Source organism: Rhinolophus ferrumequinum, unplaced genomic scaffold (assembly GCF_004115265.2).
Source record: "Rhinolophus ferrumequinum isolate MPI-CBG mRhiFer1 unplaced genomic scaffold, mRhiFer1_v1.p scaffold_84_arrow_ctg1, whole genome shotgun sequence".
NCBI lineage: Eukaryota > Metazoa > Chordata > Mammalia > Chiroptera > Rhinolophidae > Rhinolophus > Rhinolophus ferrumequinum.
The window spans coordinates 450,021-468,240 of record NW_022680440.1 but is presented as its reverse complement, the minus strand read 5'-3'; the positions used below and the strand labels follow the sequence as shown (position 1 = coordinate 468,240).

Sequence of the window (18,220 nt, the reverse complement as noted above, 5' to 3'; positions counted from 1 at the left end):
AGTGACACTAGGAGTGGAATGAGGGAGATGGCCCTTTTCGGTGTGTGAGAGTGTATTTGGGGACAGGTAGAGATTGATTATTGGGGGCGATCTGAATATTTGGAGAAAGTAAAACAGGTGCCTATCCATTTGGTGGGGAGGCAGACTTATGTGGAGTTTCCGCAGAAGAAGAGGCCAGAGGGACCAAGGCAGGTGAAAATGTTGAGGGAGAAGAAAGGGGTTAGCATTCCCATGTATTTTTGTGGGGAGCCTTCTTTGTCCCGAATACCGAACGTGCCAACACTGTGGCTCCCGTGAGGAGCTGTAAGGGAATGTCGGGTGTAAAGTTTGGATGTCTAAAGAGAGGGAGTTTGAGTGTATTGAGGTAAAAGTCAGCTGGGTCAGATGGAATAGGTAGTTTAAGACAGGTGATCCCTTTTAGCCGGTATGGAGGAACCAGCAGGGAACTCTAATTGGGGTCTGAGGCCTCTCCTGACAGTAAGGGTGTTGATGTTAGTTGTTCCAGTAGAGCTGAGGCTGGGATGGGAGGAAGAGCAGAGGGGTTGTTGGAAGAAGGAACCTGTGGAGGAGGTGGAATGAGTAAGAGAGGGTGAGGTAGTGATGGTGGTATTAGAGAGATTGGGGTCTAAGGTGTCCCCGGGGCTGCCAGTGGTCTGTGAGTAGGAGATGTAGAGGGGGGCTGCGGTGTGGATGTGAGGAGAGGGCCGATGATGGGCCTGAATTTGCCGTGGGCCTTGTCTAGAGCACCGGTGAAGGTTTTCCGTATTGTGTTGCTTTGATCTGGTATTGGCTCGGGAAGGAGTTGTAGCGAGTGGTGGATTTAGAGTGAAAGGCAAGTCCGTGTCGGACTTTGTAGAAAATGAAGGCAGAAGTATTAGTCCATACTTGAGCCATTACGGGGACAGCAGCGAAGAGTTGAGTAGCGGTGGATAGGCAGAGCCAGCAGTCCTGAGCGAGTAAGGGGGATGACTGGTTTAGACAGTGATGAGTTAGGGTGAGGGTCCGGGGGACATGAGGGGATAATGGTAGGGAAAGTGTTATGAGAGGGAAGAGTCATATTATGAAGACAGCCATTGGGGGACTTATGTCCTCGCTGGGGTTAGGAAGATGGGTGATGGTGTTGTCGAAAAGGAGTTCTAAAATGGACCTGCGGAGCTTAAGGGGAAAGGTGGGGATAACTGAGAGGATTTGGAGGTGAGCGCAGGAGCCGGGAGTGAGGTGTTTGGTTCATGCAGAGAGGACAAGGGTTAGGGTACAGATCACCATTCATGAGTCTCCCGGTTTTTCCTCAGGGATCTGGTGAAGTCGAAGCCAGGTGAGGCTCAGGACTGAACTGCGATATCATGGAGCCTGGGCCGTCCTGTGGAGGGGCAGGACAGGTGGGTCAGCTGTTTCTTCAGCCGAGGCAGGTGAAACCAGGAGGGGTGAGCTAGCACTTTGCCTGTAGTGGAGGTGGTGTGAAGGAGCTAGAAGGGCCCTTTCCCCTATTGTCATAAGTCTGACAGGTTGAGGTCTTTGAAAAGGACCCAGTCTCCTGGGGCTAGGAAAAGTGGGAGGAAGTGTCTTCCGATCTAGGAAGAATGTGATCTGCACGTTCCCTAAAGATCTGCCAAATGAGGCTAAGGGCTGGGAGGTAGGCTCTCACTGGTGAGTTGTTAGGAGGGAGGTTGTCTAGGAGGAAGGGTCTGCCATACATGAGCTTGAAAGGACTGAGGAAGGTGGGGGCCTGAGGGGTGGTATGGATTTAATAAAGGAGATACGGTTGGCTGTGATGGCCCTGTGTGTGGGGGTAAGTTGGACACCCAAGTAGATAACTAATGAGGTAGAGAGTTGTGCCTTGTGTGGGGACACCCGGTAGCCCTTGCTACCAAGGAAGAAGGGTAGCGGTATATTCCAGTAGAGAGTGAGTGAGACAGACTGCACAAAAGGAGATCATCCACCTATTGTAGGGGTGTTTTCGGAGCGAGGTCGAGAGAACCTAGGGCCTGGCCGAGGAAATGGGGGCTGTCCCTGAACTCCTGGGAAGGACTGTCTATGTTAGTTGTCTGGAATGTAGGGTGTTAGGATTAGTCCAGGTAAAGGTGAAGAGGTCTTGGGAGTGAGGATGTAAGGGAATGGTAAAGAAGGCGTCTTTGAGGTCCTTGACAGTGAAGTGAGTGGTATCAGGGGGGATGAGAAAGAAGGCTATAGGGGTTGGGGACGATGGATGTGTTGGGAGAACAGCTTGATAGATTATTTTAAGATCTTGAACGAATCTATAGGATCAATCGGGTTTTTTGACAGGCAAGATAGACGTGTTATATGGGGAGTGGGTAGGCTTGAGAAGACCCCCTAGCTAGAAGTCAGTCGATGATGGGCTGTAGGCCATTTTGATGAGTGAGAAAGGTGGGGTATTGGGGTTGGTTTGGAAACAAGGATGGATCACACAGCTTGATCCTGGCAGGACAGTGGTGTGTAGTGATAGAAGGGGTGGAGCTGTCCCGAACAACAGGATCGATGAGGGACGGACGGCTGTAAGGGGATCTCTATCGGAGTGTCAGAGGGGGAGAGTGCAAGGAGAAGGATGGGTTCAGGGCCGGGTGGATGAAATTGGAAGGAAACTCGGAATTTGGAGGGACTGTCTCGCCCTAATATAGGAGTGGGACACCTGGGGAGGACTAGAAATGAGTGGCTGAAAACGGAGTTACGGAGTGAGCAAGTTAGGGCAGGGATAGTTACAGGCTGTGAGATAAGGCCATCAACCCTCATAATGGAGATATGGGAGGGATGAGTAGGCCCCCAAAATATGGGGGGGCAGAGTAGATGGCCCCCGTGTCTATTAAGGAGGTGATTAGTTTACTTGCCACGTGAAGAGTTACCTTGGGCTCCGCTGTTGTGATGCGGGAGGGAGCCAGGGTCCCTGGTCTCCGTCAGTCTTCTGCGGCTAAGCTAAGAAGGCTAGGAAGGTTGAGGTCCGATCCTTCTGAGGAATTTGGGGGGTGGTGGAATGACTGGGCCCTGAAAATCCAGGCAGCTTCGTCTATGGACTGAACTAAGTTAGGGGCTTGGAGCTGGAAGTTAAAGTTCCGATCCAAGGTGGTTATAGAGTCCCTCATAGGAATGGGCTGGAAGTCTTGTACAAGAGTCACCTATAGCTTAATAGACTTGATTCTGGAAGAGATAAACTGGACAAGAAGGTTAAAAAGGCAATGTCCAAAGATAAAGAGAAGAGGAACGAGTAAAGAAGGCCTAGACATAGGGAATTTCTGAGCGCTTTCCGTTGCTGATCCCCTTTCCCTTGGGGTCAGGCAGGGTTATAGTAAAAGACAAGTCATGTGGTCGGATCTCCTGTAAGTTGAGCCTGAGGGCGTGTAAGTTGTGGAGGAAACAACCAAGAGGTGTAGATTTGGCAGGGACTGGATGTGAGGCCCCATGGTTCGAATAGATGGAGTGAGAAGGGTGAGGCGGGAGCCTCCTATTAAGGGGAGAACAAGGGGCTGAGGCGTCCCAACTCCCAGTGTTCAACCCCCACAAGTATGAGTAGGAGAGATCACTCTCAGATTGGGTGTCCCCAAGACTGGGAGGATCTGGGCCCCTGGGGCAAGAGGAACCTTCTGGTCTAGCTAGGACTTTCGTGGAACTGTAGAACAGTGAGAGAGAGTCAGAAGGTCCGAGACGAGAATTGGAGGTTTCCCTCACCTGGCGAGAGTCTGGCCTGCTGTTGTCTGGAATGTCAGCAACGGGAGGGAGAAAGTCCTGAGTGCGTCCTTCTGGCAGGTTTGGGAGGGTAGCCAGAGAGCATATCAAGCCTGGGCGCGGGGTGCAGGGGGAGAAGACAAGGGGCGATCCTGCGTTCTTCGGCCTAAACCCTCCTGGGTTTCAGCACCAAATGATAGGTCGGCCGGTAAAGGAACGCACATGGCCAGGCAAGTTAAGAAAGTTTATTAAAAGAAAGTCTGTTTTATTAAGAGAAAGTCTATCAGGCTGAACAAGAACGGCTACAGCCTGGGTTGCACGCCTAAAGGAGACTTGCAGCCCCGAAGGAGGGAGTGAGGAGGGTATTACAGGGGCTGTGCAGACAGGGTAATATTTCAACAGAAAATGCTGACTGCCTGTGAGCCACTAGCTGTTTTGTGGCGTTTTCTGTTATCACAACTTTGGCTCTGTGTGCAGGTGCAGGCCAGCGGGCATGGCTCTGTCTGTAAGTCAAGGTCTCTGAGACTTAACATTAAGTCAAGCTCTCTAACATTCAGAGACCTAACAGTTAACATCTCATGTAACCACATGCAGACATAAAAGGGGTTCTATGGAGAGTAACTTCACTCGGTGATCTGACCATAAATTCCTAACTGGGCAGGTTATGGTGGGTGGTCACGCCCCGGGCCTCTAACTTCCTTAGTAAAAGGCTTATCATTGCCCTAAGCTCTGTCCATCATTCTTGTGCATCTAGGTTAACACACTTTGAAATGCCACCTTGCTGTCTCCCACCTCCATGTAATGGTCCTTACATTTTCTCCTTAATATCAAATGCATAACAGCAACTGCACACTGTTATTCTCAGAAGCATTCATCTCAGTCTTTTGAGATCTTGCTTCCAGGTGTATCCTCTATTGGGCTCAAATTTTTACGAAAATTTTCTACAGGTTTGGACATTCTTGGGTCGACACACAGTATCAAGATCAAAGCCAAGGAATTAATAATATAATACTATTAATTCATCTACCGAACTTATTTGAATTTTGCCAGGTGTCCCAGTAACAGCCTATTTCTGGTCCAGGATCCCATTCAGAATCATACACAGCACTTAGTTGTCAAATCTCCTTTATCTCCTACAATCTGGGATGGCTCCTCAGTCTTTTCTTGTCCCTTTGACACTTTGGCCAGTTGTTTTATAGGATAAATCTCACTTTGGGTTGTCTGATGTTTTCTCATTACTGGGTTGAGGTTAAGCATTTTTGACAAGAATACCACAGAAGTGATGTGCGGTCTCAGGACACTTTGTCAGGTGGCATTGGTGTATTTAATACTGGTCTTAGTTAAGTTGGGTCACTTGATTCATTTAGGTAGTGTCTCTCTGAGGTTTCTCCACTGTAAAGTTTCTTTTTTCCTTCATAATTAATAAACGTACTGTGGGGAGATGCTTTATTACTATGTAAATATCTTGTTTCTCATCATATTTTTCCCCATCAATTTTAATATCTGTCAATGATTCTTGCTTGTTTAAGTTATCACAGTGGTTTTTACCAAATGGTGATTTCTCTCCCATGGTTCCTTTGGGCACCATGCAGAGCTTGCCTCTGGGGTGCGCCTGGGGGCGGTGGTTGGGAGAGAGAGGATGACTTTCATTTTCTCCCTTGCATAATGATTAAAAACACCAAAAAAAAAAATCATAGCATTTATTAGTTTTAAAATAGTACTGATAAAGTTCTTTTCTATTTTTTTCTTTAACAATGTTTATGTTTATTGTTTCCTTTTCTCAAACTAAAGAACAGTGGAAGAAATGTGGATGGACTGTTGAAATGGAGCTCACCCACCATAAATGGGTCTTTGTTCAGGGGTACAGATGCACTCCATTTCCAAATGACGACATCGTCAAAGCTCAGAGGGAGAGGGGCTTTCAAACACTCCTGATTGTCACCACAGTAAAAAATGTTTTACAAAATGACCTGCCATACGGACACATATTCAACTTAAAATTTCCCAATACAACATTCACTCTTATTATGTGTGACACATTTCTGTTTTCTATTCAGTGGAGGTTATTTCCTGCTAGTTTGACTTCACAACATACTAATGAATGGATCAGGACCTGCAGTTTGAAAAACACCCCTCTGGGCCGACCTCTCCCCGTGTCCACAGGGAACCTGAGGCCCTAAGAAAGGGAGTGAGTGCTCAAAATGCTGTGGCTTTTCAGGATACATTTACTTATGACCTTTAAAACAATGTTACATTTTTATAGATATTGGGAAGAAACAGGTCTGAATAATAAGAGTAGATTTTTTTAAAGTTTCAAGAGCTGGATGAAATTGGACTAAGGATCTTGTGCACCAGAGATTTCCTGCCCTTATTCAATAGTCCCAAATTCCTAAAGTTAGAGGCCTAAATAAATGTTTTGTCTGTCACCTGTCCATTCATCCACTTCCCCAGCAAACAGTCCACATGGTACCAGGCAGAAGCAGGCATGCAGGATGAAGGTGTGAGGGCCTTGCCCTCAGGTGTTTTCGGTCTTAAGAGGAAGATACACGAGGTCTAACAATTAAGTTCATGAACTTGCCATCGTGCGCTTACATTGGCAGCACTGCACAAACAGCTCGGTAAGGTTTCATAACCTTGGTATGTCAGTGTTTCACAGCTGTGTTCGTGTTGTGTTGACGTGTGGCAGTGTCTTGCTGAGTAGCGTTTATTGTTGCATTTCTTTGTGAATTAGAGCAATGAACAAACATTAAATTTCTTGTTAAACTTGGCAAGAGTGGAAGTGAAATTAGGGACATTATTAGGCCAAATTTATGGGGATAATGCCATGAATGAAATGGCAGTGTACAAATAGATTAAACGTTTTTCTGAGGGGAGAGAATGTATCACTGATGAAGAGAGGTCAGGGCGGCCAGTAACAGGCAGAACTGATGAAAACATTGCAAAAATTTGTCGAATTGTGTGTCAGAATCTTTGGCTGACTGTGAGAAGCATAACAGACCAAGTAAACATCTATAGAGAAACAGGAAAATCTTAACTGAAAGTAAAATCTTGGCATGAAAAAGGTGTGTACAAAAATAGTCCTCAAGGAGCTCACCGATGAACAAAAGCAAAGGAGAGTCGAAGTTTGCCAAGACCTTTTGGAGAGGCAAGACGATGTTTTGGGCTGTGTTATCACTGGTGATGAAAAGTGGGTGTACCAATATGACCCTGAAACACAGCATCAAAGCGTACAATGGAAGTCAGCCAATTCTCCATGACCAAAAGAGTTCTGTCAGTCAAAATCAAGAGTCAAAACTATATTGCTAACCTTTTTTGATATCAGGGATTATTCATTATGAATTTGTACCAACTAGATGTACAGTTAACCAAGTTTACTATTAGGAAGTGCTGAAAAGGCTGCATGAAAAAGTTAGATGAAAATGACCTGAACTTTTCGCCAACAATTCATGTCTCTTGCATCACGACAATGCACCAGCTCACACAGCACTGTCTGTGAGGGAGTTTTTAGCCAGTAAATAAATAACTATTGGAACATCCTCCCTACTCACTTGATCTGGCTCCCAATGACTTCTTTCTTTACCCGAAGATAAAGGAAATATTGAAAGACATTTTGATGACATTCAGGACATCAAGGGTAATATGACAGTAGCTCTGATGGCTGTTCTAGAAAAAGTTCCAAAATTGCTTTGAAGGGTGGACTAGACGCTGGCGTCAGTGCATAGCTTCCTAAGGGGAGTACTTCAGAGGTGACCATAGTGATATTCAAAAATGAGGTATGTAGCACTTTTTTCAGGCTGAGTTTACGAACTTAATTGTCAGGCCTTGTACAAGCATCCACAGAGGAACGTGCACTAACATGGGTGCCCAGGGGGTGGGGGCACTGAGGAAAGCATGAGGGCTGTCAGTCTGTCAGGGTGGAAGTGTGACCCTAGGAGAGTCGTCTTCCTGAGCCTCAGTTTCCCACCTTGTGAAATGGGGGAGGAGAAGACCTGCCTCCCTGAGTCAGTGCTGGGCAGCACCCAGCACAGTGAGGCAGCAAGGGCCTGAAAGCATTGCTGGACGCCTGCAGAGTAAGTGCCAGAGGACCTGCAGTCGACCTGTGGGTGTGGGAGGACCCAAGGAGCTCCCCAGGTGGGACTGGATGAGGATTTGAGGCCTGGAACACAGGGGCTGATGAGAATGACAAGGAAGGGCTGGGGAAGCAGAGGCCCCATGAGGGAGGGCTTTTCAGCCTGCCACACAAGTTTTAACTTCACCTGTGGTGAAGTGTTCTGAGAAGGGGAGTGACAGGGTCAGACTTATATCCTTCATGCTGATTCAAACAAAGGAGTCCTGCATCCATAAGGAAACTGGTGGTCAAAATCAGCACTTGGAAGACAGACACCCTGGGAGGTGACTCAGGAATAGAAAAAGCAAGCTGGAGTCTCCGGTGAAAGGATGACAGCAAGAGCAGGCAGGCTGAGGCACGAAGGCAGCTGCCCCCTACCCTTCCCGTGCGGAACCACTGTCTTTTCTAATTGGTAGACAGAGATAGCCCTGACATCAGAGAGTATTCTGCAGTCCTCTGTCCTCTGAGGGATGGCCCTTAAAGAACCACACCAGGCTGAACCTCAGTCCTTGAACCCCTCAGGTGGGCACAAGAGGTGGGGTGTTGGGTGAACAGACATACAAGGCTCTGTACCACAGACTGGAGTTCCAATCCTGCCTTCTCCATTTACAAATTAGGTGACTTTAGGAGACTTAACTCTGCCCTAGACTATAGTTTCATTGTCAAATGGGGGGGAGGGGTGTGTGTTACAAGTTATGTGTTTAAAATCTGTTGTAAGCCCCAATAAGGAGTCACCCTTAACTTGATCTCATATTCTTTTACAGATGAGGAGGTCAGGTTAGGGAAGTTGAGTTGCCCGAGGCCACACAGCTGGCAGGCCCAGCAGTGCAGCGCTGGTCTGACTGGGGCGCTGGCACTGCTGCATACCATGGTCACATGACCTCCAGGACAAAGGGGCTGCCCGCACCCACAGCCTGAAGTCACTGCCTGTAAACTAGTCTCAGGGGCTGGCGTGTGCAGGAGCCAGCCAAGCCACTCCAAAAAGGAGACTCCTTTCCGGCGGCCCCCGCAGCCCTGCAGGCGGAGACCTGGTTGCCAAGCAATGAGGCACAACATATAAATACGAGGAGCCTCTTGTTGTGACAGTGAGGCCCGCTTCGCTTTGCAGGCTGCTTGCTGTCTTTTCCCTGCTTCTCCCCCAGCTCTCAGCATTCTGTCCAGCTTCTTCTGGGGCTGAGGTTTGCTCCTCCTTGGCTAAGAGCTCCAGACCAGACTCCAGACTCACTCCAGACCAGAGTGAGTGCGGACTTGGCAGCATGGACTCCAAGACTGCATGTGGGGCTCTGCCTGGGAGACATTTGGAACAAGGCTGCAGGGTCATGTGGGAGGTGCGGCCGGAGGTGTGGACACAGCAGGCAGGATGGACTTTCACCACTCAGGTTGGGGAAGGCTGGCGGTGCCAGGCAGGCCTTCCTGTGACAGAATGTGGATGGGGGTGCATACCCATTTCCCCGGGGCAGGAGGGGCTTCTGCTGCTCTGGTGCCCCGCCTCTGTGACACTTCTCCTCGAATCAGCACTTTCCTCATTGCACCTCGAACCAGCTGCTCACTCAGTTTAGCTGCAGAACACCTTGAGAGAGCACTCCCCTGGGTGAGCCTCTTGCCCTACTCATGCCCAAGCCTGCGTGCATCATAACAGTTATTATTTAGGATTTCTCTTGTGGTCAGGCATTGAACTTGGGGCTGCATTTTTATCATCCCATTAATCCTCAAAATGCCACTGTAATGCATGCATTATTCTTTTTTTTTTTTTTGGAGGGGGGAAGGGGAACAGGACTTTATTGGGGAACAGTGTGTACTTCCAGGCCTGTTTTCTAAGTCAAATTGTTGTCCTTTCAATCTTAGTTGTGGAGGGCGCAGCTCAGCTCCAGGGTCCAGTTGCCGTTGCTAGTTGCAGGGGGCACAGCCCACCATCCCTTGTGGGAGTTGAACCGGCAACCTTGTGGTTGAGAGGACGCGCTCCAACCAACTGAGCCATCCGGGAGCTCAGCGGCAGCTCAGCTCAAGGTGCTGTGTTCAATCTTAGTTGCAGGGGGCAGAGCCCACCATCCCTTGAGGGAGTCGAGGAATCGAACTGGCAACCTTGTGGTTGAGAGCCCACTGGCCCATGTGGGAATCGAACCGGCAGCCTTCAGAGTTAGGAGCATGGAGCTCTAACCGCCTGAGCCACCGGGCTGGCCCCTCATTATTCTTTTATCTGCTTCATTTACATACAATAAAATTCTCCAATTCAGGTGGACAATTTGATGAGCTTAGACAAAAATATAGTCTTACCTCTACCACCGCAATTTTCATGGCCGAACCTTCCCCTCACCCCAGAAAGTTCCCACCCGCCCCTCTGCAGACAGTCCTCTACCCTGGCACTTGGCAAGCACTGACTACTGTAGTCTTACCTTTTCTAGACTTTCATATAAATGGAATCATATAATACGTACTCTGTTATCTGGCTTCTTTCACTTAACATACTGCATTTCAAATTTATTCATGTTATCATTGGTTTTTTCCTTTCTTTGCTAAGCAGCTGATGAATATTTGGGTTGTTTACAGTTTGGGACTGTTCTGAAAAAAGCAGCATTGAGCATACGCGGTGTGATCAAAACACATAGTCAATGTTTAAATAAAATATTTATTACAGTAAAAGACACATTGCCATGAATCCCCCTCAAAATACTCCCCTTCAATTAGAACACTTACCCCATCATTCTTGCCACTTTCTGAAGCAGATCTGGAAGTCCTTTTGTGAGTGTCTTTACCTCATCCTCCATGACAATGCTCTGTGTCACACATCACTTCTGGTATGGCAATTTTTGTCAAATAAAAACATAGTGTGTCCTCATCCACCTTATTCACCGGGTCTGGTACCATGCAGCTTCTGATTCTTCCCCAAAGTCAAAATGACTATGAAAGGTAATCATTTTGAATCGATTCAGGACATGGAGGCAGCCATGACAGAGCAACTAAGACACCCTCCAAAGAGGACTTCCAGAACTGCTTCAGAAAGCGGCAAGAACACATGGGATAAGTAAGTGTATTCGAAGTGAGGGGAGTATTTTGAGGGGGATTAATGGCAATGTCTTCTACTGTAATAAATTTTTTTATTGGGGAATATTGGGGAACAGTGTTTTTCCAGGACCCATCAGCTCCAAGTTAAGTCGTTTTCAATGTAGTTGTGGAGGGCGCAGCTCAGCTCCAAGACCAGTCATTGTTTCAATCTCTGTGACACCTTCCTCTATGCTGTTCCACTTCATACACATCCCTGGTACAGGGCCTCGCCAGGTATTACAATGATCCATTTACCAGTCTGCTCTCCTCACAAGATTCTGAGTTCCTGACAGGTAACAGAGACTACTATTCCATCACTGCAGTCCCAGGCACAGAGCAGGAAGGCAAAACATGCTTGTTGAATGAAAGTTTCATCAAGAAAAAGAAATTCCAAGATCATTCATTTGTAATCATACATATGAAAATAGCAAAGATGCCAGAGATTTACTGTCTAAGCAAGAGGAAAAGTCACCAGTGTAAAGGGGGAATGAAGAAAAAAAATAGAGAATATTCTTGATATACATGTGGGGTGTTTCTAAGGAACCAGTACCCAGGTGTGGTAGGTGAGGGAAGGAGTGAGCAGAGGTATAAGGAAAAGTTCATCTCTAGATTACTTAGTAAACAAGTAATTATTGAATTTCTGCTATGTGGGTCAGGTCAGGAACCGTGAACAATGAGGTAGAAGATTGATTTAAATTCCACCCTCGAGGATATGGAGATCTTCCTTTCTGGGGCACACCAGACTTAGAATGTTAGAACACAAAGGAATCTTAAATACCTTGATTTTATGCATGCATAACCTTAAAAGTACTCCACTTTTTAAACAAGTGGGAGCAAAGTGATTTTCCATTTAGCTCTGTATCTTTGAGGTCCTTCCAACGACCTTCTTTGTGTTGGCTGCCTGAGTCTCTGCAAAGCATCAGCTCAGTCTGATAGTCAATTAGATTGTTTTCATATGACAAACACCGGTCAATGGACAGCTTTGTTCCTGAGCTTTTGATACCTCTGCTAATGGGTCTGTAATAAAAGTTCCAGGAAGGAGACCCAGATATTTTGACATTACACAACACGCTCTCCGACTCTCCGCTCTCCTCTCCCGCTCTCCGTCAGTCCCTGCCTTACAGACAGATGCCAGCTCTAGCTCCTCTGACCAGCTAAGGCCTCTGACTTGGGGCAGCCGCTTACCTAGGGGCATGGTGGGTGCCGTTCCCTCTCTCTCATTTCAACTGCCGGAGTGGAAATGCTGGAGTGGAAATGTGGTCTGGTATCGGCAGGAAGGGAGTGTGATCCATAATGTACTGAGAAACCAAGTAGACATTGAATGAGGGAAAGAACGCTACTGCAAGTTGTAAGGGGTGTTTTAGGAAAGGAGACTTGGGGAGGGAAAGGTGCTTTTTGCATCAGAGAAGCATGGGGTGAAAACATTGAATGCAGGTTAGTCACATCCCACAGGGCCTCCAACGCCAGCGGGATGAATCTATTAATCTCCTGTGGGTGACCGGGTGGGGAGAAAAGGAAGGACTCATTGAGAAATTCGGGTTTTAAACTCTGCCACTAGGTGGTGCGAGTCACTCAGCTGTCCGGACCAAAGTCTCATCAGCTTTCAGCTAGAATGATGAGAATTAAACAGAACCCCGGTACAACTTAGTCGGTGTCCAGGGGTTGGTTTACAGTTAGGTGACTGATGACGTGTCATGCAGGGCCTCTGGTCCCGCTCCCCGCACAAGAACGCAGGACATGGTGAGGTCAAAAAGGAACACCCACGGAGCCATAGGTAGGGGAGTCATACCACTATAGTCTCACAGGAGGTTGGGCTGGAAACACAGGAAGCAGGCTCCAGACGATGGGCAATCCACCAACCAACCCCCCCCCCTCCAGAGTAGCCACAGCAGTTATATTAGTGGCTAATGGCGAACTGGTTACAGCTGATGGCCATCCACCACCAGAGCCAGCACCTTTCCACGTGAGGTCAAGAGCCTGGAAACTGCTCTCTGGGACCCTGTCCCCACACAACGATAATTTCTGTCCTTTAGAAAAAAATTATGAACCGAGACCCCAAAATTAAGAGGCCGACTAACCATTTGTCATATACTCGAAGTCGACCACAGCTTCACCTAGCGGCTTGGGGCTAGGCCCGCAGTGCACGCGGAGACCTTTTCGGGGACTTGCTTCGAAGCCGCGGCGCCAAGGACTCCCCGGCGCCGGAGGACGGCGGTCCCTGTGTGCAGGCGGGTCGAGCGCGCCGAGCTCCCAGCCGGCAGAGAGCGCCGGCAGCCAGGGGCGGGGCCCGCGCGGGGCCGAGCCCGGGCTGGGAATCCCAGCGCGCAGAGAGGGCGGGGGCCACGGGCGTGCGTGGGCGCAGCCGGACACGGAGCAGGCGCGTGCACGCTCCCCTCGGCCTCCGCTCCGCGCTCTGAATTAGGCGCGCGCCCGCAGCGGGTTGCTCCGGCGGGCGGAGGGCTGAGCGCGCACGAGCGAGCCGGCCGTGACGTGCGCCGCGCTACGCCCTACGTCACGGGTCCGTGTGTAGTGGCGGCCGGGCTGCCCTCAGCGGCGGCGCCTGACGAGGGTGGTGCGGCCGCTGGTTGCGGCGTTCGGGGGTCGCGCGGCTCGCGCGGCGACGACGAGGACGACGACCTGGAGGCCCGGCACCTCTGGCCGAGGAGTCGCCACTGCTGCCCCTTCTTCGGCCTCTGGCGGCTTCTGGCCCGCGGCTTCCTCCTTTCCTGCCCAGCTTCCCGCGGGCCTCGGGGCCGCGACAGAGAGAAGCACCGAGGGGCGCCGAGCGGCTCCCGCCTCCCGCGAAGGGCCGCGCGCCCGCCACCCGGCCCGGGCTCCATGTGAAGGAGGGACGGGCCTGGCTCCCCGGCCCGCGCCTGACTCCTCGCGCGCCCCTCCGGCCCCCGGGGGTCCGCGGCCTCCCCGACCGGGGGGCGCGGTGACAGGCCGCGCGGGGCGGAGGGGCGGGCTAAGAGGCCGGCGCAGGCCTGCGGCTCCCTCCCCACGTCCCCGCAGAGTGGCCGGTACGTGCTTCTGTGAGTGTGAGTGTGTGCGCGCGCGCGCGCGGGCAGGGGCCGCGGGCCGGGCGCGGGGAGGGGTCCACGCCGGCCTGTGCGTGTTCCTGGGGCGGGGATTTCGCTAGGTGGTGGCCCTGCCCCCGGTGGCCGGATCTCGGACCCCCTGCGTCCTGTCCTGAAGCCCAGGTCTGAGCGAAGTAGACTGCTGGGCTCTGTAGCTGTCAGACACGTACTCCGCAGGGATTTTGGAAGATTGCAGTTGGACCCTGGGAGAAGCTGAAGTGTTACATGCAGTAAGCGAAAAAGTGCTTGTCTTTGCACTGCCACGTTGTGGTAATCTGTTGATGAGGGTGGATTCCCCCTTCTCTCTTTAGGGAACATTTAGCTAACACTTAACACTTACTTGCTCCAGGCAACTGTCGTGCATTATCTCACTTCATCGGCTCAGCCCAGTGAGGTGGGTACGTGTCTCCCACTCTACAGGTGATCACATTGAGGCTCAGGTCAAGGAACTTGCCAAGGTCATGCAGCTGGTAATTTGCGATCCTAGATTGGAATATGTCTGTAGGATTGTATTTCTGCGTCTTGCAAGAATATATGTAAGGAAAATGAGAATAGCTGGAGAGTTTCTCCCTGGGTGTAAATTCTGAATATATGGGTAGATAAAGTTTACTTGCTCTAACATAGGATGTTTGATGTGTTTTGCTGCAGCCTAGCCAAATTATTTTCTTGGCTTTAAAAAAAAATTATTAACTTTTTTAAAAGGTGGCTCTGGCACCTTTACCTCTTTTGCAGTTTGCCTGAACAGAAAAAAATTTCCCCTCTTATCAAAAAGAAGAAATATATTTGGTAAAACTGCATATTTCTTGAAAAGGTACAATTTTACTTGTGCAGTTTATTCTTGATGCATACAGGGAACTCGCAGTTATTTGCTTGAGATTTCCTTATTGCAAAATTTGTTGCTGGATTATGTGGCAGTGGCAACACACGTAGTAATTTGCATTGTCTTATGCAGTATTTCTGAGTTGAGTGTCAAAATTTAATGTGTAGAATATCGTAGAAAGTTGTATTTTAGTGGTGTGATTTTTTTCCCCTTTCATTTCTGTGTGGCCACTAATCGGTGTTCATAAAATAATTGAAAAATCTCATTTTAGCATTGGCCTGTACTATTTCTTTGATTATGGTTATTAAAAAAAGAGCCTTTACATTTCTCTTTACAGAAGAAAATGTTGATACATTTCTTTGAGTATCTGAAATGTCATGCATAGTTTTAAATGTTTAAGAAATCTGTTAATGCACAATTAGAGTACTCTATAATTTTCTCTAGTATATTATCAGGTTTAAGAAAATTTGTAGTTGAATGTAGACAAAATATCAAATTGTAGAGTTAAGAAGTGGATAGTTCACAGATTGATTTGTTGTTTGGTTAAAATATAAACATGTTGAGCCTTGTTGAATTATGTTGAATATGATACCATTAAAAGAATGGTTATCTTGTTGTGCTCTCTCTTTTTGAGAGAACTAGCTGTTAAAGGCTTATCGCAAATAATTGGATTGCATTATAGACTCAATCTTTTAAGCGGTGGTTTAGGTGGAGCTTTCATTTCTAGTTAACCTTATTGTTACCAAAGAGGTAAACTATATTTCACAGATGCTGTATTAAAATGAAGTCATGTTTGGTTCTTGACAGTTTCTACAGCTTTGGTTTCAGGTTGATTTTTTTTTTTCCTTTGTAAAATTGGAGATCTCTAGTTTCTCTCCCCACCCGATGTTTTATTATGAAATAATTTTAAGCATCCAGAAAATTGCCAATAGTGAACATCCATATGATGACCCTCTAGGTTCAGCATTTGTTGACATCTTGCCATATTTATTTTATCTATAAATATGTGTATATTACTTTTGTCTGAAAACCGTTTGAAACTAAGCTGTAGACATCATGACACTACACCTAAATATGTCATCATGCATCTCCAAAGATAAGGACATTTTCTTATGCAGCCAAAATACCATTATTACTAATTTTCTTAGTTCATATTTTCTTATTGATAATTAGTTAACAGTTTCTTATTGCTAATTTCTTACTGTAATCTAATATCCATCCATATTTAAATTTCCCCAATTGTACTGAAAAATCTTTCACAGCTTTATACAGCCAATCCCACCAAACCAGGATCCCATCAAGGTTTATTCACTGCATTTGGTTAATTTTTTTTTATCTCTTCTAATCTAGAACAGCCTCATCTCCCCCTTTTTTAAAAAGATGATCGTTTTAAAAAGAGAACAAGCCAGTTGTCTTATAAAATGAGTCACATTCTCAACTTGTCTGATTTCCCCCCTCATGGTGTCATTTACAGTGGCCTCCTATTCCCCCATATTAGCTAACTGTAGATGTAAAGGGTTGATTTATTTCAAATTAAATATTTTTGGACAAGAATAACTGCTAAGTGATGTTGTGTACTTCATATTGCTTCCTATTAAGAGACATTGTTTGTGATGCTGTGTTTGATCACTTGCTATGGGGGTTAAGGTAAGGTATATTTTCCCCTCTGCAATTAACATGTAACATCCATGTGGTAAATTAGCACTGTAGTGCTAGCCTGTTCTCCGTTAACTTTTCACCTAATACATGTAGTTGTAGCATCTATTGCTGATCTTTGTCAGGCTAACTTTTCAATTTCAGTGTTAATCTTTTGTCGGTCTATAGACAAACAAAATCACAGGAGTTGTAAAATATCCTGTGCAACTATATGTATTAATCAGATTGATTTTTGTGGATTTTTAAAGATTTTAATTATGAATTCAAGATGTTTCCTGTTATGCATAAAAATAAACCTGGCTTGAGAAAAATGGGAAAAACTCAGTGGCTGTTTTTTCCTGTGCTCTCACTCAAGGAGTGTGTTTTTAAAAAAATTGTTTAAAGCCAATATTTATTGCACAGAAATAGCCAGAAATACAATAAAGGAAGAGTGGATTTACTAAAAAAACATTTTGAGAAAACTGTCTATTTTCTCGTGTAATGGAAGGAACACTGGACTGAGAGGAAGAAGATCCAAATTCTTGTCCTAATTCTACCACTATGTGAAGTTCAAGAATTATAAGTTTTTTTTAACTTCACTCTGTTCTCATTTCATAATGAGTAAGTTAGTGAACACTTAGGAATTTCTGATAATGAGGTGTGTTGTTTACATTTAGAGGTGAACTTCACTTTAATTAAGCCAGATAGAAATATATCAAATGTATGTAATATAAAGTTGAATTTCCCAACTAATTAATTGACACTTAGTAGGTAATTGTTTTAAAGAACGGTTTATAATAGGATTTATTTAAGTAACACATTCTCTCATTAATATGATTTAATTCATGAAACAGTTTATGTGAAGTTTTTCTACACAACTCTTTTGTAAATCAGGAATGAACTGTATATATGGAAATAAAACTTCCTTATACTCAAATGTTGTGTGAGATATACCTATATCTATATACACACATAGTTTTAAGAAAATAATGTGTATAACTTTGTCTTTTGTCTTGGCTATCCCTGGGATTTGTTGACTTTGTTTCTCATGGTGGTTAATCACATAATTGCTTTGTAACATCTCTTGTATTGTTGCCTTTATTGTTATTAGGTTGGTGCAAAAGTAATTGCAGTTTTAAAAAGGTTAAAAATTGCAAAAATCGCAATTACTTTTGCACCAACCTAATACTTAACTCTTAGACTGTTTCTTAATTTTTTTGTTGTACTGTACGTTATCTTCCCAACTGATGGGAAGATAGGGATAGAATCTTCTTTGGAGTCCCTTTTGTTACTAGCACACTGCCTTTCTTATGGATGCTCAAGAGTGTTTTGAGATTCATAGTACAATAAATTTAAATAGCACTGTGTGGTTTATAAACTGGAAGTTTTTTTTTAAAAGTATTTTTTCTCCCATTTCTGCAGTTAGTCAGTGTGGACTTTAATAATTAATAATGACAAACCAAAAGAATAGTTTAAGGTGTGATTTTATCAGTATTCTTTTGAAAATTCAGACCCCCTGATTACCACTACCTTTGGCAGATGCTCCTGGAGCACTCTACATCTGCCTCTGCCATTGTACTCACGTGCACACCGCACTGGAATCTTGTCTGTGTCCTCCACTTGGAAGTTAGTTCTTCAAGGGCAGAGGCAGTGTTTTGTTGATTTTAGTGCTCCAACACCTAGCATAGTGCTTGAAGCCAAATGTTTATTAAAAAGTGAAATGCCAGACAGAAGGGGCCTCTCTTTACAGTGTTCTAATATTCTTACAAGGTGATGCCAACCAAATCACTGATAATTTACAAGTTTTCTTTGTTCTCTCGTGGTATTTCATTTTATTAGAAAACTTAAAACAATTTACAT

General features: G+C 46.2%; 1 protein-coding gene and 1 long non-coding RNA gene across 5 annotated transcripts in view; one reads left to right on the top strand and one right to left on the bottom strand.

The window, feature by feature from the left end:
- The window catches only part of MAP3K2 (mitogen-activated protein kinase kinase kinase 2), a 148,551-nt gene that overhangs the window by 10,631 nt on the left and 119,700 nt on the right, over nt 1-18,220 (top strand). The window contains exon 1 of one of the 3 annotated variants that reach the window (XM_033102327.1): nt 13,721-13,848. The exons of 1 other annotated variant lie outside the window; for it this stretch is intronic. The gene's annotated coding sequence lies outside the window, so the exon portion shown is untranslated. Of the gene's footprint in view, nt 1-13,720; nt 13,849-14,085; nt 14,136-18,220 lie in introns of those variants that run through there. One more of the 3 variants, XM_033102329.1, reaches the window with a different exon arrangement.
- On the bottom strand, nt 10,526-13,144 carry LOC117020097 (uncharacterized). Of its 2 annotated transcripts, none has more exons than XR_004422624.1 (3): nt 12,904-13,144; nt 12,011-12,123; nt 10,526-11,179 (listed from the first exon to the last, which is right to left on the bottom strand). It is a non-coding gene; the product is annotated as an uncharacterized LOC117020097 (long non-coding RNA). The 2 variants fall into 2 exon arrangements; XR_004422623.1 differs by having other exon boundaries at nt 10,526-11,111; nt 12,904-13,143.